A 15,314-nucleotide genomic window follows, 5' to 3' on the forward strand; every position below is an offset into this window, starting at 1 on the left:
CACCAGATACCAGGCGCTGTTCTAGAAAAGTTGATGGGGATAGATTACAAAACAGACAAAAAGTTTCCTTTATGCAGCTTACATTCTGGCAAGAGAAGATAGTATCAGCAGATGTACTAAACAAATGTGTTACATGGCATTTTAGTAGGTGGTTAAGCCTGTGAAAAAGAAATCAAGCTGGCTGAAGGGAGGCGGAAATGTGTGTGAATGGCATGAGGGTGGGTTGCACTTTTGGTTTGGGTGATAAGGGTGGACATCTTTGGGATGATAAATTTTGATCCAGGACCTGAGGTGGGTGAGGAAATTGATTAAATGAATAACTGTTAGAAGGGCATTCTGGGAGGAGAGAATAGCAGGGTGCTCAGTGGAGAATGTGCCTGGGTTTAGCAGTTGGGTTATTTATGACAGAGGAAATAACCACAATAAAGAGAATATTGAGAACCTAATTTAGACACTTCCATTCCTGCTCATGGTTATTTATATTATAAGCAGGTTGACTTTTTTTTTCTTTCTTACCAGTATGTTCCATCCTGCTTACCCAGCAGTCTACTTGAAAAATCTCTTTCCCACGAGAGGTTTTTCAGTCTACATTTTACTTTGCTCTAATGTAGCAGTTCTCAAAACTTTCTGATCTCCAGACATTTTATACTCTTAAAAGTTGTTGAGGACTCAGAGCTATTGTTTACATGGACTATATATATTGACATATACTATATTAGAAATTAAAACATAAATGAAAAATATTGATTTGTTTAAAATAATAAACCTGTTGCATGTTAGTATAACGTTAGTATAACGTGTGTGCTCAGTCACTTAGTATAGTTCAGTTCAGTTCAGTTCAGTTGCTCAGTCGTGTCCGACTCTTTGCGACCCCATGGACTGCAGCATGCCTGGTATCCCTGTCCATCACCAACTCCCAAACTTGCTTCAACTCATGTCCATAAAGTCGGTGATGCCATCCAAACATCTCATCCTCTATTGTCTCCTTCTCCTCCTGCCTTCAACCTTTTCTAGTATCAGGGTCTTTTCCAGTGAGTCAGTTCTTTGCATTAGGTGGCCAAAGTATTGGAGCTTCTGCTTCAGCACCAGTCCTTCCAATGAGTATTCAGGACTGATTTCTTTTAGGATAGAAATACTTCAACTTTAACATGGATCTAAGTCACCTGGGGATTGTGTTAAAATGCAGATTTCAGTTTCTTCTGTCCAGAGAGGGACCTGGGATTCTGTATTTCTTCCCAACTCCCAGGTGATGTTGCTGATGTTGATCTGCAGACCACACATTGAGTTGCAAGGATCTAGGTGTTAGATTGGGCTTCCTAAAGATGGGTTGACTCTGCACTTAGAGCTAATACAGCTCTACCCAGCACAGGCACGCCTGCTAAACCGTGTATCATCAGATGATTAGGGACAGATAGAACCTTAAATAAAAACAGGGGCGGTGCCGGGCTCTCAGAGCAATCAAGGGGCCCTTATCAACCACCTGTTATGATGCTCAGTCTTTACCCAACCCTTTGCCTAAAACCTTTGGTGGCTTCCTAATGACCTAAAAACACAATTCAAACTTTTACCCTGCTTCATGAGACCCTTAATATCCTCTGTGGATGTCTTTCATCTTGACTTTGATCATTTCTCCTCATTCCCTGTGGCACAGTCACAGTGACAGCATTTCAGCTCCAGAAGGTCCTTGAATTCTTATTTTATTTGGTGATGGCCTGTCTAGTAGCTTTTCTCGTTGTTTGCTTGGGCTGCAGTAAAGATACAGGCTCCAAACAGAATTTTGTAAATAATTTGATGAAGCAATAAAGTTGTAGGAAACAGGAAATATCTGTGTGTGTGCTCCATTGCTCAGGTGTCCGACTCTTTGCGACCCCATGGGCTATAGCCCACCAGGCTCCTCTGTCCGTGAATTTTCCAAGCAAGAATATGGAAGTGGGTTGCCATTCCCTTATCCAGGGTATCTTCCTGACCCAGGGATCAAACCTGAGTCTCCTGAATTGGCAGGCAGATTCTTTGCCAGTGAACCACCTGAAAAAAAACACCTGTTTGGTCAACAAATGTTTCTTGCATACCTACGAAGTACCAGGCAATTATTTTAGGCATTTAGGTCCTGTCAATGAACACAACAGGGATTTCTACCTTCATGGAGCATAGACTCCTGAATGAGAGGCAAACAGTAAACAGTAAAAAGACTAAGTGAATCAGGTAGTGCTGGTTGGATGTAGTGTATGCTATGGAAAAGCAGAAGAGCAGAGCAAAGGTGTTGAGAAAGAGGGGTCCAGAAGGGAGAGAGGAGATGACAGCTGAGCAAAGACTGGAGGATGTGAGACATTATCTCACTCAGATGATACTGGTGCAAGGGTCTTCATGCCTGGCATGTGGGAAGCACAGGCAGGAGGCCCATTACACAGGCCATCACTAATGAAAATAAGAATTCAAGGACCTTCTGGAGCTGAAACGCTGTCACTGTGAGTGTGCCACGGTGAATGAGGAGAGATGATCAAAATCAGGATCAAGGCCATGGTGATTGGAGCATAGAAAGTGGGCAAAGTGTCCAGCAGGTAAATGTGTATGTGTGTAGGGCAATCTATTTTAGATTTATATATATATATGAATTTTGGATGGGGAAGATCTCCTGGAGAAGGAAATTACAACCCACTCTGGTATTTTTGCCTGGAGAATCCCATGGACAGAGGAGCCTGGCAGACTACAGTCCATGGGGTTGCAGAGTTGGATATGACTGGGCAACTTTCACACATTTCAAAAGTTAATTATTGGGGTACACGTGTCTCTTTCCCTTCTGGTTTCCTCAGTGTGTATGCCCAGCAGTGGGATTGCTGTTTATAATAGCCAGGACATGGAAGCAACCTAGATGTCCATCAGCAGATGAATGGATAAGAAAGCTATGGTGCATATACACAATGGAGTATTACTCAGCCATTAAAAAGAATACATTTGAATCAGTTCTAATGAGGTGGATGAAACTGGAGCCTATTATACAGAGTGAAGTAAGCCAGAAGGAAAAACATAAATACAGTATACTAATGCATATATATGGAATTTAGAAAGATGGTAACAATAACCCTGTATACGAGACAGCAAAAGAGACACTGATGTATAGAACAGTCTTATGGACTCTGTGGGAGAGGGAGAGGGTGGGAAGATTTGGGAGAATGACATTGAAACATGTAAAATATCATGTAAGAAACAAGTTGCCAGTCCAGGTTCGATGCACGATACTGGATGCTTGGGGCTAGTGCACTGGGACGACCCAGAGGGATGGTATGGGGAGGGAGGAGGGAGGAGGGTTCAGGATGGGGAACACATATATACCTGTGGCTGATTCATTTCGATATTTGGCAAAACTAATACAATTATGTAAAGTTTAAAAATAAAATAAAATTTAAAAAAACAAACAAACAAAAGCAAAAAAAAAAAAAAGTTAATTATTGAATAGGGAACCATTAAATGTTTCAAGCTTGTTTTCCCTGGCTTACGCTTTCTTAGAAATATTAGGAAGAAAGATGTTTCAATCTTTAAAATTTTATAATCTGCAAAAATTTAAAGTGATTTAAATTGTGTACTGACAGAAATTGAAGAGTGAAGTGAAAGAGGTTTTGCTAAGATGACCCAGTCACTGATATTTTTGTTTCCTGCTTGCAAAGCAGGGCAGAAAGAATCTAAATGAATATTTAACATATTTACTCACTTCCCCTCCCTCAAAGAGCGGCTTCTGTCTTGGCAGAATGGAGAAGTACTTTGATAGAGCCTTAGGTTTCAGTCAAGGGGGAGTTGCCCTCTCTGATGCAGGAGGCTACTGCCCTAGTCTGCTGGGGATCTCTGCTGTGTCTGTGTGGTGGGCCATCTAGAGAGAAGAAATGCCCAGTGCTATGTTGAATGGTACACAAATGCTCCTTAGGACACTGAACCAGCAGCTTAAGCATCACCTGGAAACTTGATAGAAATGCAGATTCTCAGGTCTGGGGCTAAGGGGCAGTGGGTGCTAGCAGCCCACAGCATTTAAAAATGAATGTATGGCAAAACCAATACAATATTGTAAAGTAATTAACCTCTAATTAAAATTTAAAAAAAAGAAAAAAAAATGAATGAGGTTTCTATCCTTCCCTCTAGAACAGAGGTTCTCAACTCTGGCTATGCATTGGAAACCCTAAAGAATTTTAAAAAGCAAAACAAAATGAACAACCATGTGATGGCCTCTGTACCAGAGATTCCAATTTAGTTAGTCTAGGGATAGGCCAAGGGCAAAGGCAGTTGTATTTTCAGTTCACCCTGAGTGATTCTAACATGCAGGATCACTATGGTAGACCATATTTTTCTCAACCTCAACACTACTGACATTTTGAACTGGATAATTCTTTGTTGTGGGGAACTGTTCTATGAATTACGGGATGTTTAGCAGGGTCCCTGGCCTTTATATAGGAGATGTCCATAAAACCCCTGCTCTGTCTGATTTGTGACAACCAAAAATGTCTCTAGACATTGCCAGATGTCCCCAGGTAGGCACCATGGTCCTAGTTATGAACTGTTGCTCCATAGGAACAGTTCTCAACGTTTAGTGAAGAACTGCCAGTAAAATTATAATGCCCGTCTCATGTGTCATTCAAAAGTTTTTAGTACCCACATGAAAATAAGCAAAATAAAACCTTACACCCATCAGTATGGCTGTCATTAAAGAGATTGCAAATAACAAATATTGGTAAGGATATGGAGAAAGGAAACCCTATACACTGTTGGTGGGAATGTAAATTGGTACAGTCACTATGGAGAACAGTATGAAGGTTCCTAAAAAAACTAAAAATAGAACTACCATATGACCAGCAATTCCACTGTGAGCATGTACCCAAAGAAAACAAAAATACTAATTTGAAAAGATATAGGCACCCACTGTTCATAGCAGCATTATTTGCAATAGCCAAGATATAAAAGCAACCTAAGTGTCCATCAGCAGATAAATGGATAAATAAGTGATATATATATGTATATACATATATATATATATATAGGCATGCACACACACACACATATATACTACACACACACACATATACACCATGGAATATTACTTGGTCATGAAAAAATTATGAAATTTTGCGATTAATGACAACATTGATCTGGAGGAGATTATGCTTAGTGAAATAAGTCAGACAGAAAAAGACAAATACTATATATTATCACTTACATGTGGAATCTAAAAAATGAATGAATATAATAAACAGAAACAGACTCACAGATATAGAGAACAAACTAATGGTTACTATTGGGGAGAGAGATGAGGGAAGGGGCAAGATAGGGGTAGGAGATTAAGAGGTAGAAACTGCTGTGTATGAAATAAATAAGCTACAAGGACATAGTGTACAGCTCAAGAACATAGTCAGTATTTTATGATAATTTTAAATAGTCGGTCAGTCATGTCTGACTTTTTTGACCCATGGAGTGTAGCCTGCCAGGCTCCTATATCCATGGAATTCTCCAGGCAAGAATACTGGAGTGAGTTGCCATTCCCTTCTCCAGGGGATCTTCCTGACCCAGGGATTAAACCTGTCCTCCTATGTTGCAGGCAGATTCTTTACCATCTGAGCCATCAGGGAAGCCCTAAATGGAGTATAATCTATAAAAATTTTGAATTACCAAGTTGTACATCTAAAATTAATATAACATTGTAAATCAACTACAGCTAAATTAAAAAATTTAGTAGCCACATGAAAATAAATATAAAGTGAAATTAATATTAATAACATTCCTGTTAAATGTTAATATTAATAACATTCTTAATAATATGTTGTTAATACAATAATATTAATACCATATTATTAATAATATTAATACCATTCCTGTTAAAATTCAGGTTCCAGTTTAATTGGTCAAGGGCAGGACCAGGGATTATGCATATCTTACAAGATCCAAGTTCTGCTGCTGGTCTACTAACCACTAGCCAGGTGATGCAGCTTCAGCATCACCTAGAAACTTGTTAGAAACACAAATTCTCAGGCCACATCCTATATAGTTAATTTAATCCAATATGTTCAAAATAGTATTTCAACATGTATTTAGTGTAAGAATTATTAATAAGAAGTTTTACATTCTATTTTAAGTCCTTGAGATCTGGTGTGTGATGTACACTTAACACGTATTTCAACTCAGACTAGCTGCATTGAGTGTTCAGTAGCCTCAAAAGGTGGCCAGTGGCTACTGTGTTGGGGGTTAGTGTGCATTAGTATTACTTGGAGGGTTGGTTCAAATATCAACTGCTAGCCTCAGCCCCAGAACTTCTGTCTCAGTAAATTTAAGGTGGGGCCTGAGAATTTGTGTTTCTAACAAGTTTCTAGGTGATGCTGAAGCTGCTAATCTGGTGACCACACTTAGAGAATAACCCATAAAGAGAAACCCTAATGCCTTTATTCAAGAACGTGGTTTGTGGACCAGCAGCAGACCTTAGAGTTTGTAAAACATGCATAATCCCTGGTCCCACCCTTGACCAACTAAACTGGAGCCTGCATTTTAACAGGAATGTACATTAAAGTTAGAACAGGAGGCTGCCCACAGTTAAGCCTCCCTTCACTGTGCCATGCTCTTCTGCAGGGAATCTTCCCAGACCAGGGATCGAACCCAGGCCTCCCACATTGTAGGTGGATTCTTTACTGTCTGAGCAACCAGGGAAGTCCAATGGTGAGTCGCTATTACAGTGGCCTGTTTGTTTCCTTCTTAGAACTTTTCTCAGTTCTTTTCTTTATTTTCCCACTTGACTCAATACAGGGCATTTTTTCCCTACTAATCATTCTCCATCAAAGAACAAATACGATGTTTTGCACATCATAGGCATTTAAATATCTATGGGATTAACAATCCTATAAAAGGAGAGAAGGCTGGAGACAGTGATTAGGTGTATTCTTTGGCTTTAGAAATTTAAAGAGGAATGTGTTTGGAGATGAGTTGAATACTGGGATTCAGAAGCTAATTGCTGCCTAGAAGGTAAAATGATCCTTCCTGCCTGTGTCCAAGTAGTGTGGGCAACTCACATTAGAAATGCCTTATTGGGAAGCTTGTCAGATTCTTCTTCCTGGCAAGGTGGGGCCACATTCTCTTCCTTTTAGAGGAGTGGAAATGCTCTACCTGTTTGTGATGTCACACAGCACGTAGGAGGCGTTCCTGGGACATCCTTCAGGACTGCAAGTGCCTCTGGGGTATCCCTGATCACGTGGGCTTCCTCGCGCTCTGCTGCCAGTTTGCATTCCAAAGGCATCACATTCAAACTGACTCAGTTCTAAATCATCAGAGGCCCAGTTGCAGAGTGGAAATTTGGTTTCCAAAGGGATGTTACTGATGTTATAGTGCCTGGCTAATATATGTGTGTGTGTGTGTGTATATATATATATATATATGTTTTTACATATAAAAATACTCTCTTTACTCTTGGATCAGTTTCATTTTTTTTAATATGCTTTTAATAATCAAAAATAGTTTCTCCATACTTCTTTTGGGTAAAAACAATTAACCTCTTCTCCTCCTCTGTTGGGATTTAGTATTGTGTGAATTAACCATAGGCTTTAACTTTGTATCTCTGTGTGCACAAACAACTTATATGTATACACACAGAAAAATGAAGTAATTCAGTGTTTACTTTCAGAGGAGGGCAAAAATAATAATAAAAAAGCAGAAATGAACAATTTCATAATATTCTTTGCAATCTACTTCATTACCTCTTTTCTCACTCAGCTCCCTTTTCCTCATGCCAACCTTTTGAAAAAATTAAGACTGTGGAAGAGTGAAATGTATATTCTGTGTTTTGTGTATGGATTTTATTTTATTTATTTATCTTTTTTTGTGTGTGTATGGATTTTAAATGGTGTTGACCAAAGTAATTATAGTAGGGCAGTGATTGCTTAGGGAGTATGGAGTGTTAGCTGGCTGAAATGACATCAAAACCTTCTTTGTTAATCTCACTGTGCTAAAGATGTACTGTGATGTTTTGTAGTTGAAGAGTGCATAATTTTAAGTGTGTAATTTGTTGTTTGTTTTCAATTTCAAACTATTTTTCTCTTAAATCTAAAAGGGGCTGATGGGGGAAGGTATGTACCATGTAATCACAGACACAACATAAGTGAATGCTTCATAGGTGAGGCTTGTCTATGATTATGATAAAAAGAACTGATCTCTGAAACATGTATCAATAGATGAGAAAGTGTAGGTAAGATTTGCTCCAATTCACTCCATGAACTTGGCAATCTTGGAAACAGGCCATGACTCCAGACTTCTTCATAGTTTAATGGAAATACCTTTGCTTATGAAGCTTCTGTTACAAGTTACCTGATACAGCTCCAACAATCAGATCAGTAATTCTGCTCTGGTGCATTTGCTCTGACAGCCGTTTAGCCATTTAGCCACTCATCTCGGGAAACACCTTTGCTCTGGTTCTTTGGGTCAGTGTGCCAACCTCCTGACTGGTCTATGCTGTAGGCTAATCGGTGAGCATATGTCCTATTGGCCAGTCATGGTGTAGCTTCAAAAGTGAAGTACAATTAAATAAATTTATATTTAAAAAAAAGTGAAGTACTGTACTGGAGCAAGGGCTGGTGGTTATGCAGAGAAATAGAGAAGGAAAATAAAAGAGTCTTGTGGAATTACAAAGCAGGAAGTCAGCACACTAGTTACAAAGGGTGTTAGGAGAGGAGAATAAAGACTAAATTGAACCAAGGGCTAAAAACTCAGATGCTGATAGTGTTTAGTAAAAAATTATGGTAAAGGCAATGTTATTTGAGACTGTGCTGCCTTCATCCCCGTGGTAATCCTCCAAGACCCAACACAGATACTCCGCCCATTAAGTAAATGAGGAAGCTGAGGCAGGAGATATATAATGACATAACTGGTTCACTTAGGGCTGGGGATGAAGCAACAACCAGAATTTTGATTCTGAATTTTATTTGGAAGCTCAGGGATCTCAGGAATCTCATCTATAGTGTAATGGTCATGAGTAACTGTCAGTATTTAGGAGCAGCTCACAAACATTGGGCTTCCCTGGTGGCTCAGATGGTAAAGAATCCACGGCAATGCAGGAGACTTGGGTTCAATCCCTGGGTTGGAAGATCCCCTGGAGAAGGGAACGGCAACCCACTCCAGTATTCTGGCCTGGAGAATTCCGTGCACAGAGGAGCCTGGCGGGCTACAGTCCACGGGGTCGCAAAGAGTCTGACATGACTGAGTGACTTTGACTTTTCACTCAAAAACATTCCCAAGAAAACACTCTTAACAGGAGAGTTGTGATGTGCAACATTTGTCCATCTCTTGCTGCCCTTTCAAAACAGGACAGTATAAACTGACTTCCTGGTTTAGGTCTTAGCTGCCTTTAAAAAAAAAAAATATTTTTGGCTGTGCTGGGTTTTCATTACTGTGTGGGCTTTCTCTAGTTGCCGTGAGAGGGGGCTACTCTCAAATTGCAGTGCCGGGCCTTCTTATAGAGGTGGTTTCTCTTGTTGCGGAGCACGGACTCTAGGCATATGGGCTTCAGTAGTGGCGCACAGTCTTAGCTGCCCCGTGGAATGCGGGGTCTTCCCGGAGCAGGGATTGAACCAGTGTTCCCTGCATTGCAAGGCAGATCTTAACTGGACCACCAGGGAAACCCCTTGCTGCTGCTGCTGCTGCTAAGTCGCTTCAGTTGTGTCCGACTCTGTGCGACCCCATAGACAACAGCCCACCAGGCTCCCCTGTCCCTGGGATTCTCCAGGCAAGAACACTGGAGTGGGTTGCCATTTCCTTCTCCAATGCATGAAAGTGAAAAGTGAAAGTGAAGTCGCTCAGTCGTGTCCGACTCTTCGCAACCCCATGGACTGCAGCCTACCAGGCTCCTCCATCCATGGGATTTTCCAGGCAAGAGTACTGGAGTGGGGTGCCATCGCCTTCTCCAATGGAAACCCCTTAGCTGCCTGTTATTTGAAATCATCAGTACACAGTTTTCATTGTGAAGGGAAATAGGCCTGATTGCTTCATGCAAGTACTTTGCAATTTAACTGCTTTGTGAATTTGTCTTCTGTATCTGCTGGCATCTTTTTTTAAAAAAAAATTTTTTTTTAATTGAAGGAGAACTACTTTACAGAATTTTATTGTTTTATGTCAAACATCTGTTGATATCTTTTTAACTATCTGGTGTCTGGCAACCATAGAGACTTAAATATATTTCTTTTATTAATAAGACAGTTGCTATTACTTTTTCTTCAGTTTTCAAAATACTCTGTAAGCAATGATTTGGGGAAAAGACCAAATCTGTTAGTGGCGAAATTAGTCTATGATCAGGCTGAGAGCAAAGTGGACACTGTCACATATATGTGTTTGAAGGATGTGTCTTTGGTAAAAGAGATTAATGTGGTTGAAGCTTCTATAAAATGGTTTGCTCTCTAGGTTGTGTATTTTGTTACACAGGTATTTTTTGTTCTGGTTATCAGTAATTGGGGAAATGCTTACAGGGCTAAACCTGTAAAGTTTTGATCATATTGGGTGATGAGAATAAGAACAAATGGCAGCAGACCTTTAGCATATGCTGACTGGCTCAGACGTACAGTCCACCCAGTCTGCTTATAACATTTACCCCAGGCCACCCTGCAGGCATCTGGTCTTCATCCTTCAGTCAGATTTCAAGGTAAAGGATGATTCCCAAGGGTCCTTAATTTCTCCATTCACAATCTATCAATAGATTCATCTTAAGCCAACTGATGTTTTTGGCCTGATGTTTTCAGCACCTCTAGGGGTAATAAGATCTGGGCTTTTACCACCTTTTAACTAAAGCAGTATTTTACAATTGAACTGACAGTTTTATTTGATTGGATTCTTTAGGCAATTCGGTCTGAATCTAACCTGGTTACAGAGCTTATGAGTCTGGTTCTGTGAGGGAGGCATAAGCAGACCCACCCAGCTAGTTGTGACTCCCAGGTAAAAGAATTTCTGAAGGAATGCAGTGTGTGTGCGTGTGTGTACTTGTGCTCTCCACCTGTAGGTCTTTATGTGGTAGTTATAAATAGGTACATAGATGCTGTTTTAGTCATGGACATGTTACATAAACTTAACAAACATAAAGCTGAATACCTAACTGTCATTAAATAATATTTTTTTCTGGGCTTCCTGGTAGGTCAACCGGTAAAGAATCTGCCTGCAATCCAGGAGACCCTGGTTTGATCCTTGGGTTGGGAAGATCCCCTGGAGAAGGGATGGGCTACCCTATCCAGTATTCTTGGGTTTCCCTGGTGGCTAAAGAATCTTCCTGTAATACAGGAGACACAGGTTTGATCCCTGGGTCAGGAAGGTCCCCCAAAAGAAGGGAAGGGCAACTCACTCCAGTATTCTTGCTTGGAGAATCCCAAGGACAAAGGTGCCTGACAGGCTACAGACCCCAGATATCTGGGGTTGCAAAGAGTTGGACATGACTAAGTGATTAAGCACGGCACAATGTTCTTCCCATGACCACACCTTGTAGAAGCCTAATATAGCACAGCTTCATAAAGAAATAGTTACCAGATTATGTCTTTAAGTGACTCATCACTTTTTGCTCACTTTTGAGGACGAAGTTTAAAGAAGTTTCTTAAAGAAACTTAAAGTGAGGGCAATTTGCTAATCTCATGGTAATTAAGAAAAATACAATTGATTGGCAGGCTCAAACTTTAGCATCTCAAATATGTTTGTAGGCAGTATAGCATGTAACGTTGACTCAGTCTTGTGTTTTACCTAAACTGTTAGAAGCAGAAAATAAGAGAGTTACATGACTGGGAAATATTTGCCATGAGTCATTTGTAGTAACGGTAATGACACAGATGTGCTCTTCTATGAGGTAATATTGGTGATGGGGGAGAGTGTGCATATTCTCTCCTGTGTCCCCAATTCCATTGCATAGTGTGGAATTTCCTAAACTCACATGATTTTCAGTATCATTTGGGGTATTTATTGGGCTTCCCTGGTGGCTCAGACGGTAAAGAATCCACCTGCAATGTGGGAGACCTGGGTTTGATCCCTGGGTTGAGAAGATCCCCTGGAGGAGGGCATGTCAATCCACTCCACTATTCTTGCCTGGAGAATTCCCATGAAAAGAAGAGCCTGGAAGGCTACAGTCCATGGGGTCGCAAAGAGCTGGACACGGCTGAGCAACTAAGCACAGTACAGGGGTATTTATCACATCTTTGGGCCTCCCCACAGAAAAAAGAACTGAAATTTTCAGTAGTAGGATCTGGGGATTTTTTTTTTTTTTTTAATTAAGAATCTCAGATTATTCTGATTGTTCAGGGAATTTTTACCTTGATGGATACTGTAAGTACCTCCTTGGCTGTCTTTAATTACAGTCAGAATTTTCATATTTTAATTTTTTTTACCTTATTTATTTTTTCCTCTTTTAAAGTTTCATTGAGAAATAATTGATATATATCACATAATATTTTCAAGTACATCTATCTTAGTTTTGTCTGTAAGGTCAGTAGGGCAAGAATTGCTACCATAGATATGGTGCTATCAAAGCTAACAATTCTTAAAGTTTTGTTTGATAACAGTACCAGTACTCTTGCCTGGAAAATCCCATGGACGGAGGAGCCTGGTAGGCTGCAGTCCATGGGTTCGCAAAGAGTCGGACATGACTACGCAACTTCACTTTCACTCTTCACTTTCATGCATTGGAGAAGGAAATGGCAACCCACTCCAGTGTTCTTGCCTGGAGAATCCTAGGGATGGGGGAGCCTGGTGGGCTGCCGTCTATGGGGTCGAACAGAGTCAGACACGACTGAAGCAACTTAGCAGCAGCAGTTAAAGGTTTTGAGGTGGGAATTCCCTGGTTGTCCAGTGGTTAGGACTCTGCACTTCCATTGCAGGGTCATGAGTTCGATTCCTTGTAGAGGACTAAGATCCTGCATGCTGCAATGCAGCCAAAAAACAAAGAGAACAATTTGAGGAGTGATGAGGGCTGGTTAACTGTTTCTCAGAAAGGATAAGGCCAAAATGTAATGAAACTGATGATTGTCTGTGATATATATGGACACTTGCTAGAAAATTAGGCACAAAATGGGTCTTAAAGCCTGATAAAACTCCAGTACTACTATCTGGGACTATCTTTGGAGGCTCTGTAAGCACACGTCATAAGAAAGAAATACTTGAGGCACTGGTAGCAACATTCAGATGTTGGATTTTGTGTCCTTCTAAACTATTGGTACTGTTCCTTGGAACTTGGGGTAAAGGCCCCAGTGGATTCTCACACACTATTAAGGCAAAGATAGAGAGTATCTCTAAAATATTTTAGCCAATCCACATGTCTTAAATGCTGTTGATTTCACCAGTGAGGTTTTTCAATTCTAGTATTGTTCTTGCTAATTTTCAAGTCACTAGAAATGCCTTTTGTAATTTTCTAAATATGCTGCTTCTTTGCCTGGATGACTTTTATGCTATGCTACTGGGCAACTCCTATTTATTCCTTAAAGTGTCAGTTCAAGCACCATCTCTTTTTTGAAGTATTTTCAGGTCCTTTAGGACTTTGCTTCTCACAGTCTGTTCCATGGACCAGCATAATCAGCGTCACTTGGGAGCTTGTTAGAAATGCAGATTCTACATCCCTTTCAAGACTTACTGACACAGAGTCTTCATTTTAACAGGATTCCTGGTACATTGGAAGCACAATAAAGATTCATAAACACTATTCTAGAAGTTCGGTGCCCCTCAGTTTTGTCTCCTAATATAGCATAAAACTGATCATGGCTCTATTACTTACCACATTGAATTGCATAATTAATTTTTGCCCATTCTTCCAGTTCAGTCATCAACTGTTACTCATTTCTGCACTCCTAATCACCTGGCACTTCTTGAATGTTTAATTCATGTTGAGTGAGTGAATAAGCAGACTTGCCCATAGCAAAATTAGTTGTTCAGAGCTCCATGCAGAATTTTTTAGATTTCATTTGACATTTCTTCTAACACACTCAAAGTCAGAATGAATAGAAGACCAGCTTTCTAGGGCTATAGTTGGGAAAGAAGTGGATGCTGGACATAGGAGCCAGGTAGGTTTCTATCCCAACCCACCCAAGAGATGAGAGACATTTCTAGCTGTAGAAATGGCTAACTGTAACATAGATTTTCATTGAGACTTCTGTCTTAACTATATAATTTTGCTAAAACCCATATCCCACTTTTATTTTTAGACTCACTGAGATAAATGGTAGAACCAGTGTCTAGTGTTCTGAGTGGGGCAGGAAGGCATTGAGACATAGTAGGCAGCAAGCACATATCCTGAATTTAAAATCGTTTTTAAGTGGGAGGATAGATTCACAAAATCTAACCTGAAGTTTATATTAGGAAATTAGTGTAAGGCAGGGAAGAGTGGTAATAGAGGTCTTATAAAAATAAAGACTGGTCTAAATCCAGGGCTCTGGGCACTTAACACCTGGGCAGTACTGGTTTTACATCTTTCTCTCTCATCTTTCATCTTTCATCTTTCATCTCTTTGGGGGTTAACTAAAGGCCTAATACTTTGGCCACCTGATGCAAAGAACTGACTCATTGGAAAAGACCCTGATGCTGGGCAAGATTGAATGCAGGAGAGAAGGGGACGACAGAGGATGAGATGGTTGGATCACATCACCGACTTGATGGACATGAGTTTGAGCAAGCTTTGGGAGTTGGTGATAGACAAGGGAAGCCTGGCGTGCTGCAGTCCGTGGGGTCACAAGGAGTTGGACACGACTGAGCGACTGAGCTGAACTGAAAGGCCTCGTGGGGTTTCCCAGGTGGTGCTACTGGTAAAGAATCCGTCTGCCAGTGCAGGAAACCTGAGAGATGCAGGTTTGATCCCTGGGTCAGGAAGATTCTCTGTAGAAGGGCTTGGCAACCCACTCCAGTATTCTTGCCTGGAGAATCCCATGGACAGAGGACCCTGGCATGCTACAGTCTATAGGATCACACAGAGTCGGACACAATGGATGTGACTTAGCTTGCAAAGGCCTAATAGTGGCTAACGGTGGACAGAGGGCTTGGGGTTGGTGTTACCACAGTAGTGCAGAACAGTTTTGGTACCTCCCCAGAATTCAGTGGAATGAGGTAGAATAATGTCTGGCCTATAATTTAGAAGAAAATATTTTTCTCTATGTACTTTGGTTGGTCCTTAAGAGCAGTTATTACAACTCTGGGTTGGCGGTGGGGGATATAGAGTAGGGAAGGAGTTTCAAAGCTAGTCAAGGCCTTTGGCCTAAGGCAGGAGATTGACAATAGATTGCCTAGGGAAGCCAGCAGGTGATACATAAATTGAAACTGGGGTAGAGCATGGGATGCCATGAAGAGCAAATGCCTTG

General features: G+C 40.7%; 1 long non-coding RNA gene across 1 annotated transcript in view; it reads left to right on the forward strand.

Moving 5' to 3' along the window:
* Nucleotides 1–5,804: 5,804 nt before the first annotated feature.
* Nucleotides 5,805–15,314, forward strand: part of LOC139178012 (uncharacterized) — a 165,652-nt gene continuing 156,142 nt past the window's right edge. The window contains exon 1 of the long non-coding RNA XR_011562439.1: nt 5,805–6,684. This is a non-coding gene — a long non-coding RNA (uncharacterized lncRNA). The remainder of the gene's footprint in view (nt 6,685–15,314) is intronic.

This window comes from Bos indicus, chromosome 20 (assembly GCF_029378745.1).
Source record: "Bos indicus isolate NIAB-ARS_2022 breed Sahiwal x Tharparkar chromosome 20, NIAB-ARS_B.indTharparkar_mat_pri_1.0, whole genome shotgun sequence".
Taxonomy (NCBI): Eukaryota; Metazoa; Chordata; class Mammalia; order Artiodactyla; family Bovidae; genus Bos; species Bos indicus.